General features: G+C 40.7%; 1 long non-coding RNA gene and 1 pseudogene across 2 annotated transcripts in view; one reads left to right on the top strand and one right to left on the bottom strand.

Annotated features, from left to right (window-relative positions):
* Positions 1-17,100, bottom strand: part of LOC107500585 — a 247,818-nt gene that overhangs the window by 31,595 nt on the left and 199,123 nt on the right. The gene's annotated exons all lie outside the window — the stretch shown is intronic.
* On the top strand, positions 12,056-12,171 carry LOC118601526 (annotated as a pseudogene).

Below are 17,100 nucleotides of genomic sequence, written 5' to 3'. Positions count from 1 at the left end.
TTTTTTACCACAATTTTTTTAAAAGGTAAAGTTGATGACATCTGTTAGCTCAGCCTTCTATAACAATATACCATAGCCTGGGTGGCTTTAGCAACAGACATTTCTCATAGTTCTAGAGGCTAGGAAGTCCAAGATCAAGGTGCCAGCAGGTTCTGTTCCTTATGAGGGCCCTCTTCCTGGTTTGCAGATGGCCACCTTATCACTGTGTCCTCAAAAGACAGAGACAGTAAGCTCTGGTCTCTTCCTCTTCTTATAAAGATACGAATTCTACCTTGGGAGCCCCACCCTCATGAACTCATCTAAACCTAATTACCTGCTGTAGTAGGCATCTAGAAAAACAGAACTCTGGGAACCCTGCTCCCCAGACAAAATTCAGAACTCTCTTACTTTGCTTCTATGTTGACTTCACTTCCGGTCCTACCTCTGCATTCATTAAGTCCCTGATCTCTTGCTCTCCCTTTGTCCATCACAATTATGATGAACATGACTACTTTGACCTGGACCCTTAATTTCTCTTAGGTCTTCATGTCGAACTTGCCCTCGGGTTAGATCTATTTCTGACCCACTCTGAGCTGCCATTTGGGCCCAGGCCTCTGAATCTTACCCCACCATGAGGGCCCACCCTGGCCCAACTTAAAAGTGGGATGTGTTGGACATGAAAACGAAGGCATTGCCAATATGCTGGACAAAATATTATAAAACAACAACCTAAACTTTATTAACAAAAGTTTAACAGTCTGCTCTTTGATTCACTAAACCAATTGTTTCAATCTAGGATTCCCGATGTGACTTGATAGTAATTCATATAATATAGACTTTAGGCTTTTATTGACCAATGCTGGCAAATTCAATATTAATCAACAGTGTAATAAGGTCACTAAGATAACTAATATGTTTAGCTACATCGGAAAGTTGGCAAACTTTTTTGGTGAAGGGACAGATACTCAATATGTTAGACTTTGTATACCATACAGTCTGTCGCAATTACTCAACTCTGTGATTATCTATCAAAAGTAGCAAGGTCAACGTGTGAAAGATGGGGTGTGGCTGTGTGCCAATAAAATTTTAGTTATACAAACTGGGTCAGTTTGCTGACCCCTGGGCTACAAAATATGGAGCAAAGATGAAAGAGCTGATATTTTTTCTGCATCCTTCAGGCATCAAGCTATAAGTCAATTCTTGAATTTATTTCTGGGCTCTAAAAGTTTAAATGGCCAGAAACTAGAGAAGAGACCTTATCGGTCAGTATTAGTTTATTAATTCAGCAATCCTGAGCACAGTTTTTCAGTTAGCTAAGAATCTACCTGGAAGTACTGACATTCTGTTTGAACTTCTCCATCTGGTCTCCAAGGAGAACATGACCATCCTTATCAGAGTCTTGCTAGAATCAGACCACCCAAGTCTACCATAGCACTCTGCCAATCAAAGAAGGGAGGGAGGTCAATGTGCGGTGTTTTGGTCCTTTGTGAGCCCATGTACCTCCCAAGTACCATCGACTCCTTGTGATCTTACCAGGTGACCTTTTAGGACACTATACTAGCTTCTTAGCTGCAAGATAACAATTTTATGGACAGAAGTCACAAACTGGTGGCCTCTTGGCCTTATCTGTCTACAGACTTGTTTAATTCAGCCTGCATAATGTTTTTAAAAATCTAAATAGTTATCCCCATTTGAAAATGATAACATAAAAATGTTGAAGGTGTAGCAATTCCGGGTATGGCTACAGCCAGCTGGAGCTCAATAACAGCTGCCCCTTTAAGAGGGAGCCTGCCTGTTTCAATTCACTAGGGTCTCCATCCACCCTACCTGGCTTTTTCAGTTGTATTCTGGTCTCTGTAAACATCCAAGTTTACACTCCTTCTATATAACCCACTTTTTCCTCTTTTAGAAAAATCATGACTACACTTAGCTGATTCCAGCCTTCTGACACATCCCCCATTTTTCACAGCTCCCTCCGAGATAACAAAAGAGGCTCAATAAACTCATTTGTGAGGTCTCACAGTTCCTTAGAATATAATGTTCCTGGGCAGGAGGCTTGAAGCTTTGTACTCACTCACAGTCTCTACCAGTTCGGCCTTCATTGATCTTTTTCATACTCCTGTTTGTTCTACCCTTTCCATTCATAAGGTCATTCTCCTTGGCACAGCAAGTGAAGGCTAAAGGTTTTTGAACAGCTTTGAAAGCATTTACCCAAGGCATTTGCTTTTGCCTTTTTTCCTCTTCATCATCCTCCAAACAGATTTTTGTGCCTTTCATGATGTCCTGAGCATTGTCCCCAAGTCACAGTTTATCCTGCTCTTTTGCTTTTCTGACGTCATTTGCACAAATCTTCATCATCCTTTATATTCATTCTTTGGTTTCTGGTCATGTCCTTTGAAGATCTCAGCTAGCATACAGTGGAGGATTTTTTTCTATTTAGAAACCACTCTATTTCTTCTTCATCGGGACTGTATGTCACTTCATAGACAAAATGTCCATATGGGGACTTTCCCAACCCTTGTGAGATATCTACCAGCGTAGAATTTCAAGCTAGCTCAAATCCTTCTCTGGATTTCCTTTTTCACCATAGCTAACATAAACTCTTTCAGGTTTCTCACCTTTTTGATCAAAATTAAGTATAGGAGAGGGTCTCTCACTTCATCTAGTTGCTGAGAGAAAAAAAAAAATGTGGGGCAAGGAAGGATTTATTAGAACCTGGGTGGAATCTAAGATTTACTTAAGTCAGACACTGTGTGGTTTCTAGCTGTGTTCTTTGAATTACATGGGAGTTGAGGAGCTTCCTGAAAAAAGAACCCAAACAGATATTCATGGCACATCAGAGTAAGTGAGACAGGGCACTCAACAGAAAGTAAATTTGCAAGAGGACTTGCAAGATCTCTTGCAGACACTTTACTTCAAAAGGAGGAAGCCTTGCATGACGAGTCAGACTCAGTAATGAAGTCTGAGGGTCTGTGGGAAAAGAGGTTCCAAGTACCAAGATGGGGAATTTTTACTTGAACCCACTCTGACCCCTCTTTCCAGGCAGATATGTGTGTCCCAGAAAGATGAGAGCAGTGAGTCAACTAAAAGCTTTCCATCAAAATTGGTTGTGGGCTCCTCTAAGAGACTGAGATGTGGAGGAGGCAAAGAACCAGCCGGCCAGAGTAGCAGTGGACATCAAGCGATGGTATAAAAGCAATCTTGGGGCAATCAAGATATACCTACACACCCTGCCTCCTTACCAGACCTGTGATCTGAGTCAGGGATACATTTCTTCTGAAAATCTTGATGAACCTCATGTCAATAACAGCTTCTTTTTTTTTATGTACTTTTGCCTTTCTCAAGATTTGACTCACAACTCAATGCATTTCTGTTCGAGTATTTGTCTTGTGATAGGTAGCACTTCCATACCTCTTCTGAAAATCTGCTCCTTTTTAACAAGATGAATGCCTCCATTGCCATATTTAGGTATGAGGATCTCCCCATCAAGTCTCTGAGACCCACTAAAGCTATGTATTTCTTCCTGTATTAAAATATCAAAATTACTCTATTTCATAGTATTAAGAAGTCTTTCTAACCCTTGCCTAGTTTTCATTTTTTATTCCCTGAGCTTCTTCTCCTCAGTCTTATGCTTCTGGATAAGTAGTAACCAACCGTGCAATTTTATCTGAATAGTCACTGAAAAGACCATGAGTTTGCCAGTCCTCATGTGCTTGTAGTTACTAATATTGATGATTACTGGGTAGCTACTATGTGCTATTTACATATACAATAGTATCTCTTATCTTTGCATGGGATATTTTCATCCTTACTTTATAGATGAAAAACCTAACGCTCAGGAGACTAAAAAACTCAAAGTTCCACAGTTATTAAATGGATGGGCTGGTCTACCAAGGTCCAGATGACATCCTCAAAAGGGATGATTAAAGAAAGGATAGCAGAGAGACCAATTTAAGGTGTGAGCAGCATTATAGACGACCTGCAAGGAATGATAAAGCTACCCATGGATAGAAATAGCAGATAGCTCTTAGTATTCTTGGGCAAGAAGGGGCAAGAAGGGCCAGTAGTTACTAGAGCGCAGAGAGAAAGCTGTAGGAAACCTATCAGGAGCAGCCATGGCCAAACTGTAGGCCAGGAGAGAGGAAGCTGGGAAAATAAATATCCTGACCTCAATTCCTACCCTCTGATTACCTGCCAGTACCTCCCATTGGCTAAACCCAATGAGAAGCCAGAGAGCTAACTTTAGTTCGGCTTCCCAGCATGCAGAGCGAGGTGGAGAAGGATGGAATATAGAACTGGAGGAAAATGGAGAACATCCTTCAGAGCTGAGATCTGATCCCTGGTTTGCCTAACTCCAACACCCTTGCTCTCTTCAAATGCCATGAACCATTATCTCAAACTAGGAGCTCATAATTCCAGTTTCTAATCCAAATTCCACACTCAGATATGTGCCTTAGACAGTGACTACTTCCCAGAAAACCCTATCTCTTCTAAGTTATTCTTCTAAATAATGACCTCAAGAAGTAGAGAAGAAAGCGGTACCAGTACCCATAAGTTCTGTAGTGTCCTGTTCAGCACAGAAATCCTTAGAGAGATACTGACAACGTATGGCCACACAGATAATTCATTAAGAGAGGCATATTTTAGCAGACTCTGCCACAGCCCAGACACTTCAAGAAATCGGTCTTCTCCTAAATGGTTGACTGGCCCAATCCACAGCCCCTTTAAATCTTTAACTCCTTTATTTTCTCTTTGGCCTTCATCCTCGTACCTCATCTACCTCTTTCTTAAGGAGGAATACCAAGAGGCCTTCATCAACCTCTTTTACATTCTCTTCAATCAGGAAAAGCTGTTAAGACTCCCAGTGACTGCAGGTTGCTGATTCACTGTCTGTATAACCATCATGCCCTCATCCATGCAGGGTTTCGTCCATGACTTTCCCAAAGACGAGGAAATTGTAATTGCATTGGTCAGCTCCAGAGATGAGAATCTGGCCACTGTTTCAAACAGGGAGTATTATTGCTTTAAAAAGTCATGTGAAATAAAACATAATTACATGTGCAGAAAATCTTAGAAATCTACAAAAAAAAAAAAAAAACCTTTCTAGAACTTATAAATGAATTTAGCAAGGTCAGGGTTATAAGATAAATATATAAAAGCAATTACATTTTTTATGGATTATCAATGATAACTTAAAAAACAAAATCAAAGAAACAACACCAATCATAACAACAAAAAATGAAACACTTAGGAATACATTTAACATGTATATGTGTAATAACTATGTATAATGCCAGGTTGGTACTAGACTAATTGGGGGTATCACTTTGTAAATTATATAAATGTCTAACCATCATGCTTTATACCTGAAACTCATATAAAATAATAATAAATGTCAACTGTAATTGAAAAAAAACACACATATATATAAGACTGGTACATTGAAAACTATAAAATGCTGCTATGATAAGTTAATAATACCTAAATAAATTGAGAGATATACATATTTATAAATTACAAATCTCGATATTATTAAGATATCAATTCTCTTTTTAGATTCAATGTTGTCCTTGTCAAAACCTCAGCAGTCTGTTTTGGTAGAAATTGACACAATGATTCTATAATGTATATGGAATTACAAATGACTGAGAATGTCCAAAACCATTTTGAAAAAGAAGCGCAGAGTTGAGAACTTAGCCCACCTGACTTCAAGGCTTACTATAAAAATGTAGTAATCGAGACAGTGTGATATTGGGATAATGACAGACAAACGGACCAATGAAACATTAGAGTTCACACGTGCCCATTGTCAACACAGGTGCCAAGGTAATTCAATGGGGAAAGGGCAGGAATGACTGGATATTTATATGGGGAAAGATGAACCCCAACCTTTACCTCACATCACATGTAAAAATTAATCTGAAATAGATCAAAGAACGAAACATATAACTATAAAATTCCTAGAAGGAAACAGAAGACAAAATCTTTGAGACCTTGAAATAGGCAAAGAGTTTTTACTCAGGACACAAAGGCATGAGACATAAAATTTTAAAATGGATAAATTTAATAGCAATAGTCCTGAAGCTACTGCCCATGCAGTTTAGGCCAGCTTGGAACCCAGATGCATCTCTTTCTCTCTGCTTACTTTTGTCCTTGTGTTAACAAGCATGTTGAATTGACCATTGGCTAAAATTCCTGAGTTCTACATTGCTTGAGGAAAAAGGCTCCATCCAGCTCAGGCTGCCAAAGTTCTCTGAATTGGGTGAGGTCTTAATCTCAGCTAACAATAAAATGTGAATTCGCCTTTGTTTTTTATATACATGTATCTTTGTAAATACATAAGGAAAAGAAGATGCTGAGCCAAGACAATATTTATGTTTTCCTGGGACCTAGGCCAAAATAATATTTAACACTGTCATGTCTTATGACTAGCACAGGCTTCATGTACTGTTGCCATGTTTTGTCTCATTCCATGGTTTAAGAACCAGTGTCACCTATGTGTTAAATTAAAATTCTTAAACTAAATTAATTGGATGCCACATTTAATGACCTTCTCCGAGAGAAGGAAAATTCTTCCCAGAGGAATCCATTGAACCCTACCTCTGGCTTCATCCCTTGCTAGCCCTGGACCTATAGACTTGAGTCTTCATTCTTCTGCACGAACCCAGCAATTTCTGAATTTCTGATCATACTGAGACCTCCCTCAGCATCTCAGGATTCTGGTGACGTCTCCAGTTCCTCTGGATGTAGTCCTGGTTGACCCACTTTCCCCAAACATCGGTCACTATTCTGTTCTTTAGTAAGAGCACAGAGTTGAGGGAGGCTTTTGAGGTTTCGTCCCATCTATGTCTCAAATTCTTTAGTTCAGTTCTTTCCTGGCCTGTGGACAAACAAAATGTTTCTTGGCTTCCAGAAAATTACTCTCTGGTGAAGGAAAATCTAGGGCGAGTCCCATCATTTTGAGCTATGATCTGCCCTGTTTACATGCGCATTAACTTCATATACATTCTACTCACGAGGACCGTTACATAAAATGTGCCCTCCATTAGAGGCTGTGTTAATGAGATTCTCAGTCTGAAAACAATCAAAGTACAACAAATTAACTAATTAGCAGAAACCTTACTTGAATTCTAGATTTAAACCCAAAACATAACTGCTTAAACAATGCGCTCTCTTGATCTCCTTTGTATATCATTAAAGATGGTATTTCAGTTACTTTTTTTGTCTGCTCTGTTTTCACTTTAACAAAGCGACCCCTTTGATCAGACCTCTGGGTCAATCTTGTAGCCAGAAAAGACACTGTGTACTCAACAGGCCTCAGAGATAGCTTTGGTATGGGCCCTTTGCCTGTCCCCAGAGCCTTTCTGCAGAGAAAAGGCTTATAAGTACACTATTCTCAATACAAAATTAAAGTCTTGTAGCTGTTAAGTTGCAGATTAGACTCATGCTTAGCTTTCCGCGCTCTTCCTCCTCATGCCCACCCCTACTCAGCCTCACTTGTCTCATTTGTATTACATGTCCACGACCCCACTGGATACTAATCTCATTTGAAAACAAAAACTGTGTCTCTCTCTTTCTTATTAAGGAGGCTTCCAGCACTGTCTAGCTCAATGCTTTGCACACAATAAATCTAAATACACATTTGAAAATAAACTGACTAATACACTAAAGCCTCTCTCTCTCTCAAAAAAAAAAAAAAAAAAATGTGTCTTTGGGAGCTAGATATAACCAGCAAGGACAGAGGGACTCTTCTCCCTTGTCTAGGGTTTGGATGAATGTGAATTGTGAAATGGTCAACAGAGAAATGGGGTTACAAAAGGCACTGTTGCCAAAAATTAGAAAGTTGCTAATGTGGACCCAGTCTTTCTCAGAGGCACCACTGGGAACTTGGGAATTACAGACCATTAAGCCTCACCTCAGTATCAGGACAACAGACAGATTTAGAGAAGGACAGACTAGTACAACACAGATAAGACAAATGTGGCACGAGGTCTCAGCGTGACTTTCCCTGGGGAGGCTGAGCCTTTACAGCCAAAGTGAGTTCTTTGATAAGGAGAATGAAGGAAAAGACCTTTCAACATGCTTGTACTGGGATTAGATTGGATGGTGTTTTTGGCCAGTTTGGGTGGGGAGAAGAACACAGATACTCTAGGAAGACGAGATAGAGAGATTTGTACTGGATCTTGCCTGGATTCAAAAATCTTCCTAGCAGCAACCAAATGTGATTAATCTGGGTAGCAGTGGGCTGGGAATTCCTAAGGAGTCAATAGAAGGGATGCATTCTTGTCAAGTTTGCTATAAAAGGGAGTTTCTGTTGCTGAATCCTATATTCCTACTGATTGTGTTTTAAAAACATCAGACAGAGATTCTTTTGAAATAGAGACCAATAGTACAACAATATATACCATAATATTGATCATAAGCAGGGTGCTATACCCAAATGGTTCTTTTGGCTCTTTTTAACTTGATAGCTCACCAGCATCTGAAACACCTGGATCCCCCACTAAATCATAGACCCTCCCAAACCTAAGTCCTTACCTATGCTTTCTGTTTTTGAAATAAAGAGTACCATTGTCCTCCAAGTCACAAAAGTTCAGGAAAGACACAAGCCATCTTTCAAACTCCCTCTTGCCAGTTCTCTCCCAATAATGTCATTCTTCTTTCTTGTTACCTCTGCCCTAAGTCAGACTTCATCACATCTCACTAGACTAAAATGACAACTTCCTAGCTGGTTCTTCTGCCTCCTGATATTTCCCTTCGAGATCATTCCATACAGCGCTTCTAGATCAGTCTTCGAAAAGCCTCTATCATTGCATCGCACTCCTGCTCCAAACCTTCAAAGGCTCCCCATTGTGTAAACAAAATCTAAACTTCGTAACGGGGAATCCAAGAGCTGCATAATCTGGCCCTAACATATCTTTCAATTTTTCCTTATTCCTCTGCATTTTCATTTTTCTTCAGCCAAATTTATTTAAAATAATATCTATTATTTATTGAATATAGGCCAGTTTCTCCCTCTCTCTCTCTCTCAACCACTCTATGAGATATACCCAATGATTGATCTTCACATGACATATGAGGAATCTGAAGTCCAAACAGATAAAATAACCTGCCAAAGGCCATCGGATCAGTAGGTGGCGGAATCAGGTCATGACCTCTAAAGCCCAGGCTTTGGCCTCTGCCTCTCCCCCACATAAATTCCCATGTCCTGGGGGCACTTGCACTACCCCTCTTTCCCCATTAAGGAGAAATGTTTATGTTGCTCCTATCAGATGCTTTTAGTTCCTTGAAGTTTTTTGTACGACCTGGAACTAGGATTTTTCCAGCTTTAATTGTCTATAAAGCTTTGACTCATTAGATTTGACCACTTCTAGTGATGGCTCGGTTATTTATTTCCAATTCTCAGTTATCTGAATTGTGAGTTGTTTTCACAGAGTGGAACTGTTTATCCTTCTCTCTTGCCAAGTAATAGAGAAAGAATTGAATAAGTGACATGTATTCACTTAAGGTAAACCAGGTCGGCTTGTGAAAGCTCACTTGAATCATCCCTTCTCCATAGCATGGTTTTCACACAGAATCGAGACGTGTATAAAATGTATTAGTTGGAACAGTCAGGCAGAAAGGGCAGTGTGAAAGCACAGAGGAGAGATGTGATGCCATACATCCTTTAAAATTCTCTAGAGATTCATGTCCTTCTAATTATAAAGCTAAAGTAGTGGTCTTGTCATAGCCATTAAGAAATATTGCTGATTATTCTCATAAGTTCCAATTCTAGTGTCTCTCGGGCACATTGACTAGGTTTTTAAAACAAAGAGATAATCCTCTTACTGCACTTTGCAGACTATCACACTGATATATAAATGCTTATGTAGATTTTTGAATGAATATGAAGTCTCATTAAAATTTTGTACAGGATCCATAATGTTGTGATAGATCTTTTTTTCCTGTGTGTTTCTGCATATCCTATATAATAAAACATTTTCATAGTACTTTGCAGTTTACAAGGAATATTTATGTTATCTCACTTGATCTTCAATTTTCCTTGAAAAGTAAATAGAATTATAACAGATCAGAAAACATGGCTCTGAGAGGAAAATTGACTTATCTATGTCACAGGGATAATGCGTGGAACAGAAGGGATTTGAACCCTAGTTCTTGATTCCAAATCCAGAGCTTTTTCTATGTACCTTCTAGATACCCAGCATTGGGCTGGGCCAGAGAGGCAGAACACTGAATGAGAACCTTGAGAAGCTGACAACATAGTAGAAGGTTAGACAGCGAAGACAGTATAAAGTAATTTGATGGAGGCACACAGGGTGTTATGGAAACTCTGTAGAAAGGCTCATGCATAGAATGACTGAGATTCAACTATACAAAGAATAGGTGGAAAATGGTGAGGAATTCCAGGCAAAGGGAGAACACGAACAAAGGCACAGAGGCCTATATGGTTGGGGTGGTGTCAGGTGTGGCCTCTGTGCCATCGATTGTTGCTGAAGCAGAAAGGATCAGGCATGGAGGGCTGATTGGTGAGGCTAAAGACACCTGCAGATGTTAGATCACGGAAGACCTTGTACAGGAAGAGCCTGGACATGTTCCTAGAGATACTAGGAAATTATTTAAATGCTCTAAGTATGGGCTTGGCTTGGTCAGGTTCATATTTCATTATATTGTACCAAGGATATACCAGAAATAAACAGGGATAGGAGCAAGGAGCCCTGTATGAAGGTCACTGGAGCAATCCAGAAGACACAGAGAGGTGAAGTTTAACTTTATTTGGCAGGATTTCACAATTGATGTGATGTGGCTGGCAAAGGAGAAAAAGAAGTTGAGGGTGGCTTCTAAGTTTTAGCCTGGTGCCTAGGCAAGGATGGTTTAACTGAAAAATTCAAGAAGAAGAGCTGTTTTGGGGAAAAGGCTGGTTGGGGGACATGTTATGTTTGAGAGATTGGCTAGAGCCATCTAGAAGGTCGTTGACTTCCTGACTTAAGAGAGATATGAATGAAAGAGAGGTACTTTGCAGTTAGTGACTTGTAAGTGTTAATAGAGTCATGGAGATGAAAGAGCTCACTCAGGGACAGTGTGAAACAGTAGGCAATTCTGTCGAATTCCAATATGTAAAAGAAAGAGAAGCCTACAAAGAACCAGAGACAGAATTGCCAGCTACTATGAAAATCAGAAGAATGAATGTCCCAGATGCAAGGAAATCCAGAGCTCCCAGAGGAAAAGAATGATTAACAATATCAAATACGAGAAAGTGGTTCGGTACAATAAGGACTGAAAAATATCCATTGGATTTGAAGATTAGGAAGTTACTGTTAATTTTAGTGAACAGCTGCTTCAGTAGAATGCCTGGGGCAAGAAGCCAGACTGCAGCAAGCTGAGGAGTGAATGGGAGGTGGGAAACGGGAGACAGTGAATGCAGACAATTTTTTTGCGATAGATAAGATGCTACCCAGTTAGAGGTGAACACGGGATAAAGTTATGTTTGTTTTTTTGTTTGCTTTTGTTGTTGTTGTTTAAAAAAATGGGGAAAACGCGACTGTTTTCATATACTGAGGGAAAAGATTTCATAGAAGGAAATAGGTTTCATGGAGAGGTGATGACTGATAGAAAAAGGTGCAGCAGGAGAAAAGAGAGCGTTGCATCAAGGATGCATATCCTCTGAGGTAGAGGAAAGAAGAGGCAATGAATTGTAGGCGGCTGGAAGCTGAGAGCAAGCAGTTGATACCAGAGAGATCGATTTTCTCAGTTGAGTCCAAGACATCATATTCTGCTATGGATGCAGAGTGTGAGGTGTGGAATTGTGTATGGAATTCATGAGGAATGGTAAATGTTGAGAGCCGCTGATCAATCATGGACTCCAAAGAGGGAAAGGAACAAATAAAGGCTGGGAGAGGAACAATTGAGGAAGAGAAAATGGAAGGGCCAAGAGCCCCGAGAAAGCAAAGGCAGGAGGCTACTAGGAGGGAATTAAAGAGTTCAAAAGGGAAACTCTTGGACGTGATTTCATAGTGTAGTGGCTAGCACATCTGCTTTACACACAGAAGGTCCTGGGTTTGTGCCCCAGTGGACCATGGTCTACTGCCACACCACCCTGAACAAGCCCGATGTCTGATCTCGGAAGCTAAGTAGGGTCGGACCTGGTTAGTACTTGGATGGGAGACCACCTAGGAAGACCAGGTGCTGTAGGCATAAATAATAATAATAATAATAATAATAAAGGGAAACCCTTGTAGGAGATGGCCCGAGAGTATGTGACTAAAACTGAGGCAAAATGATGGTCTCCAGAAATAAAAAATTCCAGAATCATGAGACTTGGATGGTCCAATTCTTGTCAGTGAAACCTCCCAGAATGATGATGGCAGGAGTTGAAATGGAGAGAAAGGTCATAAATCAGATGCCAAAGTCTGCAATAAATGAACAACAGTGACTGGGAAACGAGGAAAAGACAGTGATATAGAAGAGATAGTGGACATTGTGGGTTTTATAGCCAAATAGAACAAAACTTAAATAAACAGCAATTTTTAATAAGGGCAAAAGTGTAATGTCTGTAAACACAAGGGAAGATCCAGGAGAATGTATATGTATATTCTTTTCCTACTTCCATGTTGCAAGGAAAGTGAAAGAATCAGCAGCCTCCACTGGAGAGTTATACATAGGACAATCCAGACCTCGGCAAATGAAGGAGGTGAGTGCAGAGTGGTTCACCGTGGAGCAGGGACCCAGAGGCACAGTGGAGAGGGGCAGGGAAGTCAGTAGTGACCAGAAGCTCAGATCAGTCAAGAAATGAGCGGAAGAACAACTATAGAAAAAGAGGTGTGGCCTTTCATGACGTAACAGAGAATTGCTGAGATGAGAAGCCTGTTTAGAAAATACCCTTGTCCTTCCTCCCCCTTCCCCAATCAAATATTCTAACGAGGTCCATGTGCCTGTGCTGCCAGAATGGGCCAGGGTCTCTGTCAGTGTCTGCCTGGTCTCAGGGAGACCATAAGGGCTGCTGCAGTTTGCAAACAGATCTCGAGAGCCTTCCTCTTGTATCCTGATACTCAAAAAAAGTATTCTTAGCTCGTCCCAAATTAATGTTTTATCCAAAATAAATCTTCCAATTAAAAAAGTCAATGCTCAATCTTTATAAATATGCTAAATTAAAATGTGCAAAACGACTATTATCTTCTTCCTTTACAGAGAAACAGAGAAGCCTTTACATCTGCTTTTTCATATTTTGTAGGAGAAAAAAAAAATGAAGCAAATGATGTGATTGGAGCCAAGGTTGTCTATAAAGTGTGAAAGCACTTCCTTTCCTTTCCCAGGAGCCAGGGCTAACAGTAGGAGGGAGAGGAAATTAGCATGAAAGTTTTACTTAAATTACAAGATGGGTGAAGACCTTGCCCAAAGATGATATCTCTATGTCTCCTGTGACGGACAAAGAATGGCTTTCAAGACCAAGGTCGTCCTCTTTGTTATGTAAATACTTTCCAAGAAGCTCACAGACTGCTCTGTTGGAGAGTATGAGGGTGCTGAAAGCATGCTGACCCAAGAGCTTAGAGTCTGCCAGGCTGGATCCTCACTCTGCTACCTAACACCTTGTGACTTTCAGTTCAATCCTGTCGCCCCATTTTCAAAAAAATCAGAACCTATGCCACAGCGTTGCTATGAGAATTAAATGAGATGATGATGGGAAAATGGCTTTGTAAAGTACAAACCACGAAGGGCATGTTTATTGATGCCAGGGTGGCCTGGAATTGGCACTTTTGGAACTGTGTCTAACTCTCTGAAACCGTGTCTAACTCTCGGCTGAAAAAGCAACAGTAAAGAGTGTCTTCAGGGAGCAGAATGCAGTGAGAGAGACGCCTTGGGCAAGTGGGGGTCCTAAACGCTTCTCAAACGACACTGGGTAGGGACCAGGGTCTGACTATAACCGCTCCCCATTTACCCACTTGAAAAATTTTCACAACGAGAATAAGAAAACACACTGTTGTTACAATTTTCTTTACAATCCAATCAAGAAACAAGAGAACACTTTTCTTAATGACATTAAAGACATATATGTATATAATCCATACATAGGTCATCAAATCAGTTTCTTTCAAAAATGCATACATATATACTATATATGTAATGTAATCATGTATATGCATACACATACAAATATGTACACATGTATGCACACGTATTTTATATACATATTATTTGCATATTGAATTCCTGCTATACATCTCCAACTGTATGCCTACCGGTTCCTTAATCTTAAAGCCCAAAGTGGAGAAAGAAACTTAGTGGTTTGAAACAATTTATTGTTTTTCGCAACCCTGTGGCTTGGCTGGATGGTTCTTCTCGCCTGAGATTACTCATGTGGTTCAGCTGGCAGATCTGCTGGGGGATGGGCTCATCTAGGGCCATTGACTGAAGGGCTCTGTTTCCTTCCATAAGGCCTTGGTCTTTCTCACGGCATGATGGTCCCAAGACACTTTTCTCTGAAGAAACACTTCAAGAGTGTGAAAACAGAAGCTACAAGGCTTCTTAATGCCTAGACTCTGAAGCCATGCGTCACTTCAGCTATATTCTACAGGTCAAAGCAAGTCACAGGGCTAGCCCAGGTTCAAGAAAGAGAAAACAGACCCCACTTGCTGGGAGGAGCAGCTGGTCTCATCACAAAAGGCATACAAGACGGGAGATACTATTGCAGCCATCTTTGGAAATAATCTGTCACATCTGATTCCAATCCCCTTTCCTTCCTTCCTTCCTTCCTTCCTTCCTTCCTTCCTTCCTTCCTTCCTTCCTTCCTTCCTTCCTTCCTTCCTTCTTTCCTCTCTCTCTCCCTTCCTCCCTCCTTCCCTTCCTTCCTGTTCATTAAACTTATAATAACTAAGCATTTGCTATGAGCCAAACCCTATTCTAGGTGTCAGGAATAAACTCAAATGAGGCAGATAAGACCCTTACCCACATGGATCTTAAACTCTAGTGGAAGTAAGCAAATAGATGAATGAGCTCATTTTAGCTAGAAATTTAAAAATGAAGCGAATAAAGACCTGAAGTGGGAGGTGAGCAGGACAGCAAGACTACTTTAGACTGAATAATCAAAATAGCTTCTTGCAAGAGGTGACATTTGAGCCAAAATTGGGCACCAGGGTCCACAAGCGCAAAAGCCCTGAGGCGGGAGCGGGTTCGGGCATGGCTGCAGTATTGCGAACTATGGAAGAATGGCAGGGAATGTGTTTTCTGTATCAGCCAAAGACAAAAATGGATCAACCTTTCATGGTAGAAATGCCAGGGTCATTCTCAACTCTTTCCTCTCTCTCATCCCCAGATTCACTACAGCCCAAGTCCAACTGATTCTTCTAAAACCTCCCAGACGGGTCTCTTCCTTTTTACCTCTAATGTCACTCTTCTTGGTCTCTCTCACCTAGATCCTGGATTCACTCTCCTGCCTGCTTCTGCCTTCTTCCCACTTTAATCCTGTCTTCAAAAGGCTGCCTGAATCATCTCTTAAAGATACAAGTCTGCTACAGCTCAAAACACTCAGTGGCTCCCTGTGGCCCATCTCCCCAATCTGAGTCTAAACTCTATTGCGAGTGGGCCATTTTTTTGAGGCTAAAGTCTTGCTCCTTTCCTGAAACACCAGTGAAATGAGAACTCAAGCCTTAAATCTGCTATTAACCTTTCAGCATGCTTTAAGAAAGATGTTTCTAAAGCAAAGTCATCTAGATGGCAGAAAATTGGACCAGAAAGGAATTAATGTGAAGAGGGATGAGGGAAGAGATAGACTAAGAGCTACGGGTAAGGATCAAGTGTTAGTCTGAACCTGAAGTAAGCAGCTTTTGGGGACAAGTACCTGAAGGGCAGGGGCGAAAGAAAGATCAAGAGTCATCGATAGCAAGTGGGATGGTGATCTGTAAATAATTCATAATTCTCAGAAGGCCGGAGCTGGAGATGACCTTACAGGTCACTGAATCCCACCTTTTCACACTGAGGAGGGTGACCAACCCAGAGAGGAAAAGTGCCTTGCTCATGGTCACACAGTGAGTCCATAGGAGATCCAGCTTGGCCTTCAGCCCCTAGACCTCCGGGCCAAGCTGCCTCATGTCACTTTCCACTAATCCACCTCTCTAGGGCAGAATGATTTCACGGAGTCAAGCTCAGAAACAGGAAATCTGATGTTGCTTTAGAATGGAGCAAAACTCCAAGGGGAGGAGAGTTTTCTCCTGCATACATACTTCCCCTGACATACAATGGAGGCGCCCAGGTCTAAGCATTTGGGTCAGAGACAGAGGCTCCTCATCTTCAGCTGTGCCGATGCGACATATCAAGAAGCTGACAGGAAAACAACCAAGTCTGTTTATTTGACTGCCATGATAAGTGAATTGGATCAGCTATACAGTCAGGCCAAGGAATTGCTTAGAAAGATGACATTAAGGTGGTCAGAAGAAAAGAATCAACCCTTGGCAGACAACCTAGTGGGCTCTTATTGCTAAAAATAGCCATAGCATCATAATATTCCCAAAGAGGTTTCACATCCATTATATCAAATTCTCCACCCAGCAAGTCTATGAGGTAGGTACTAGTTTCACTATTTAAGGATGAGGAAATGAGAAGCAGAGGGTACATTCAAGGTCATATGAGCCCATAAGTAGAAGAGTTGGAACTGGGGCACAGTCTTGTGATTTCAAACCCACATGACGAATACTAGTTAGCCTTATAAAAGAATAAAATTCTGACATCCATTGGCAACATGGATGAACCTTAAAGACATGATGCTATGTGAAATCAACCAGTCAGAAAAGGACAAATACTATATGATTCCACTTATAGAAGGTACCTAGAGGAGTCACATTCATAGAGACAGAAAGTAAAATAGTGGTTTCCAGTAGCTGGGTGGTAGAGGGTAGTAATTATTATCTAATGGATAGAGAATTTCAGTTGGGAAGATGAAAAAGTCCTGGAGATGGATAGTGGTTAATATGATAAAATGCATGTTATGTACGCTTCGCCACAATAAAAAATAAAATTTAAAAATGTGTATTTTTAAATTCACGTGAATGCAACAATACATGTTTTCTAACAATTCCTTTCTAAATCATAGCTTGCTGAGCACTAGAACTGAAAGGAAACCTTAGTTTATGG

The sequence above is a fragment of the Rousettus aegyptiacus genome, unplaced genomic scaffold (genome assembly GCF_014176215.1).
Source record: "Rousettus aegyptiacus isolate mRouAeg1 unplaced genomic scaffold, mRouAeg1.p scaffold_m13_p_3, whole genome shotgun sequence".
Taxonomy (NCBI): domain Eukaryota; kingdom Metazoa; phylum Chordata; class Mammalia; order Chiroptera; family Pteropodidae; genus Rousettus; species Rousettus aegyptiacus.
Note: the sequence above shows the minus strand (reverse complement) of the source record. Positions and strands in the feature narration are given on the sequence as shown.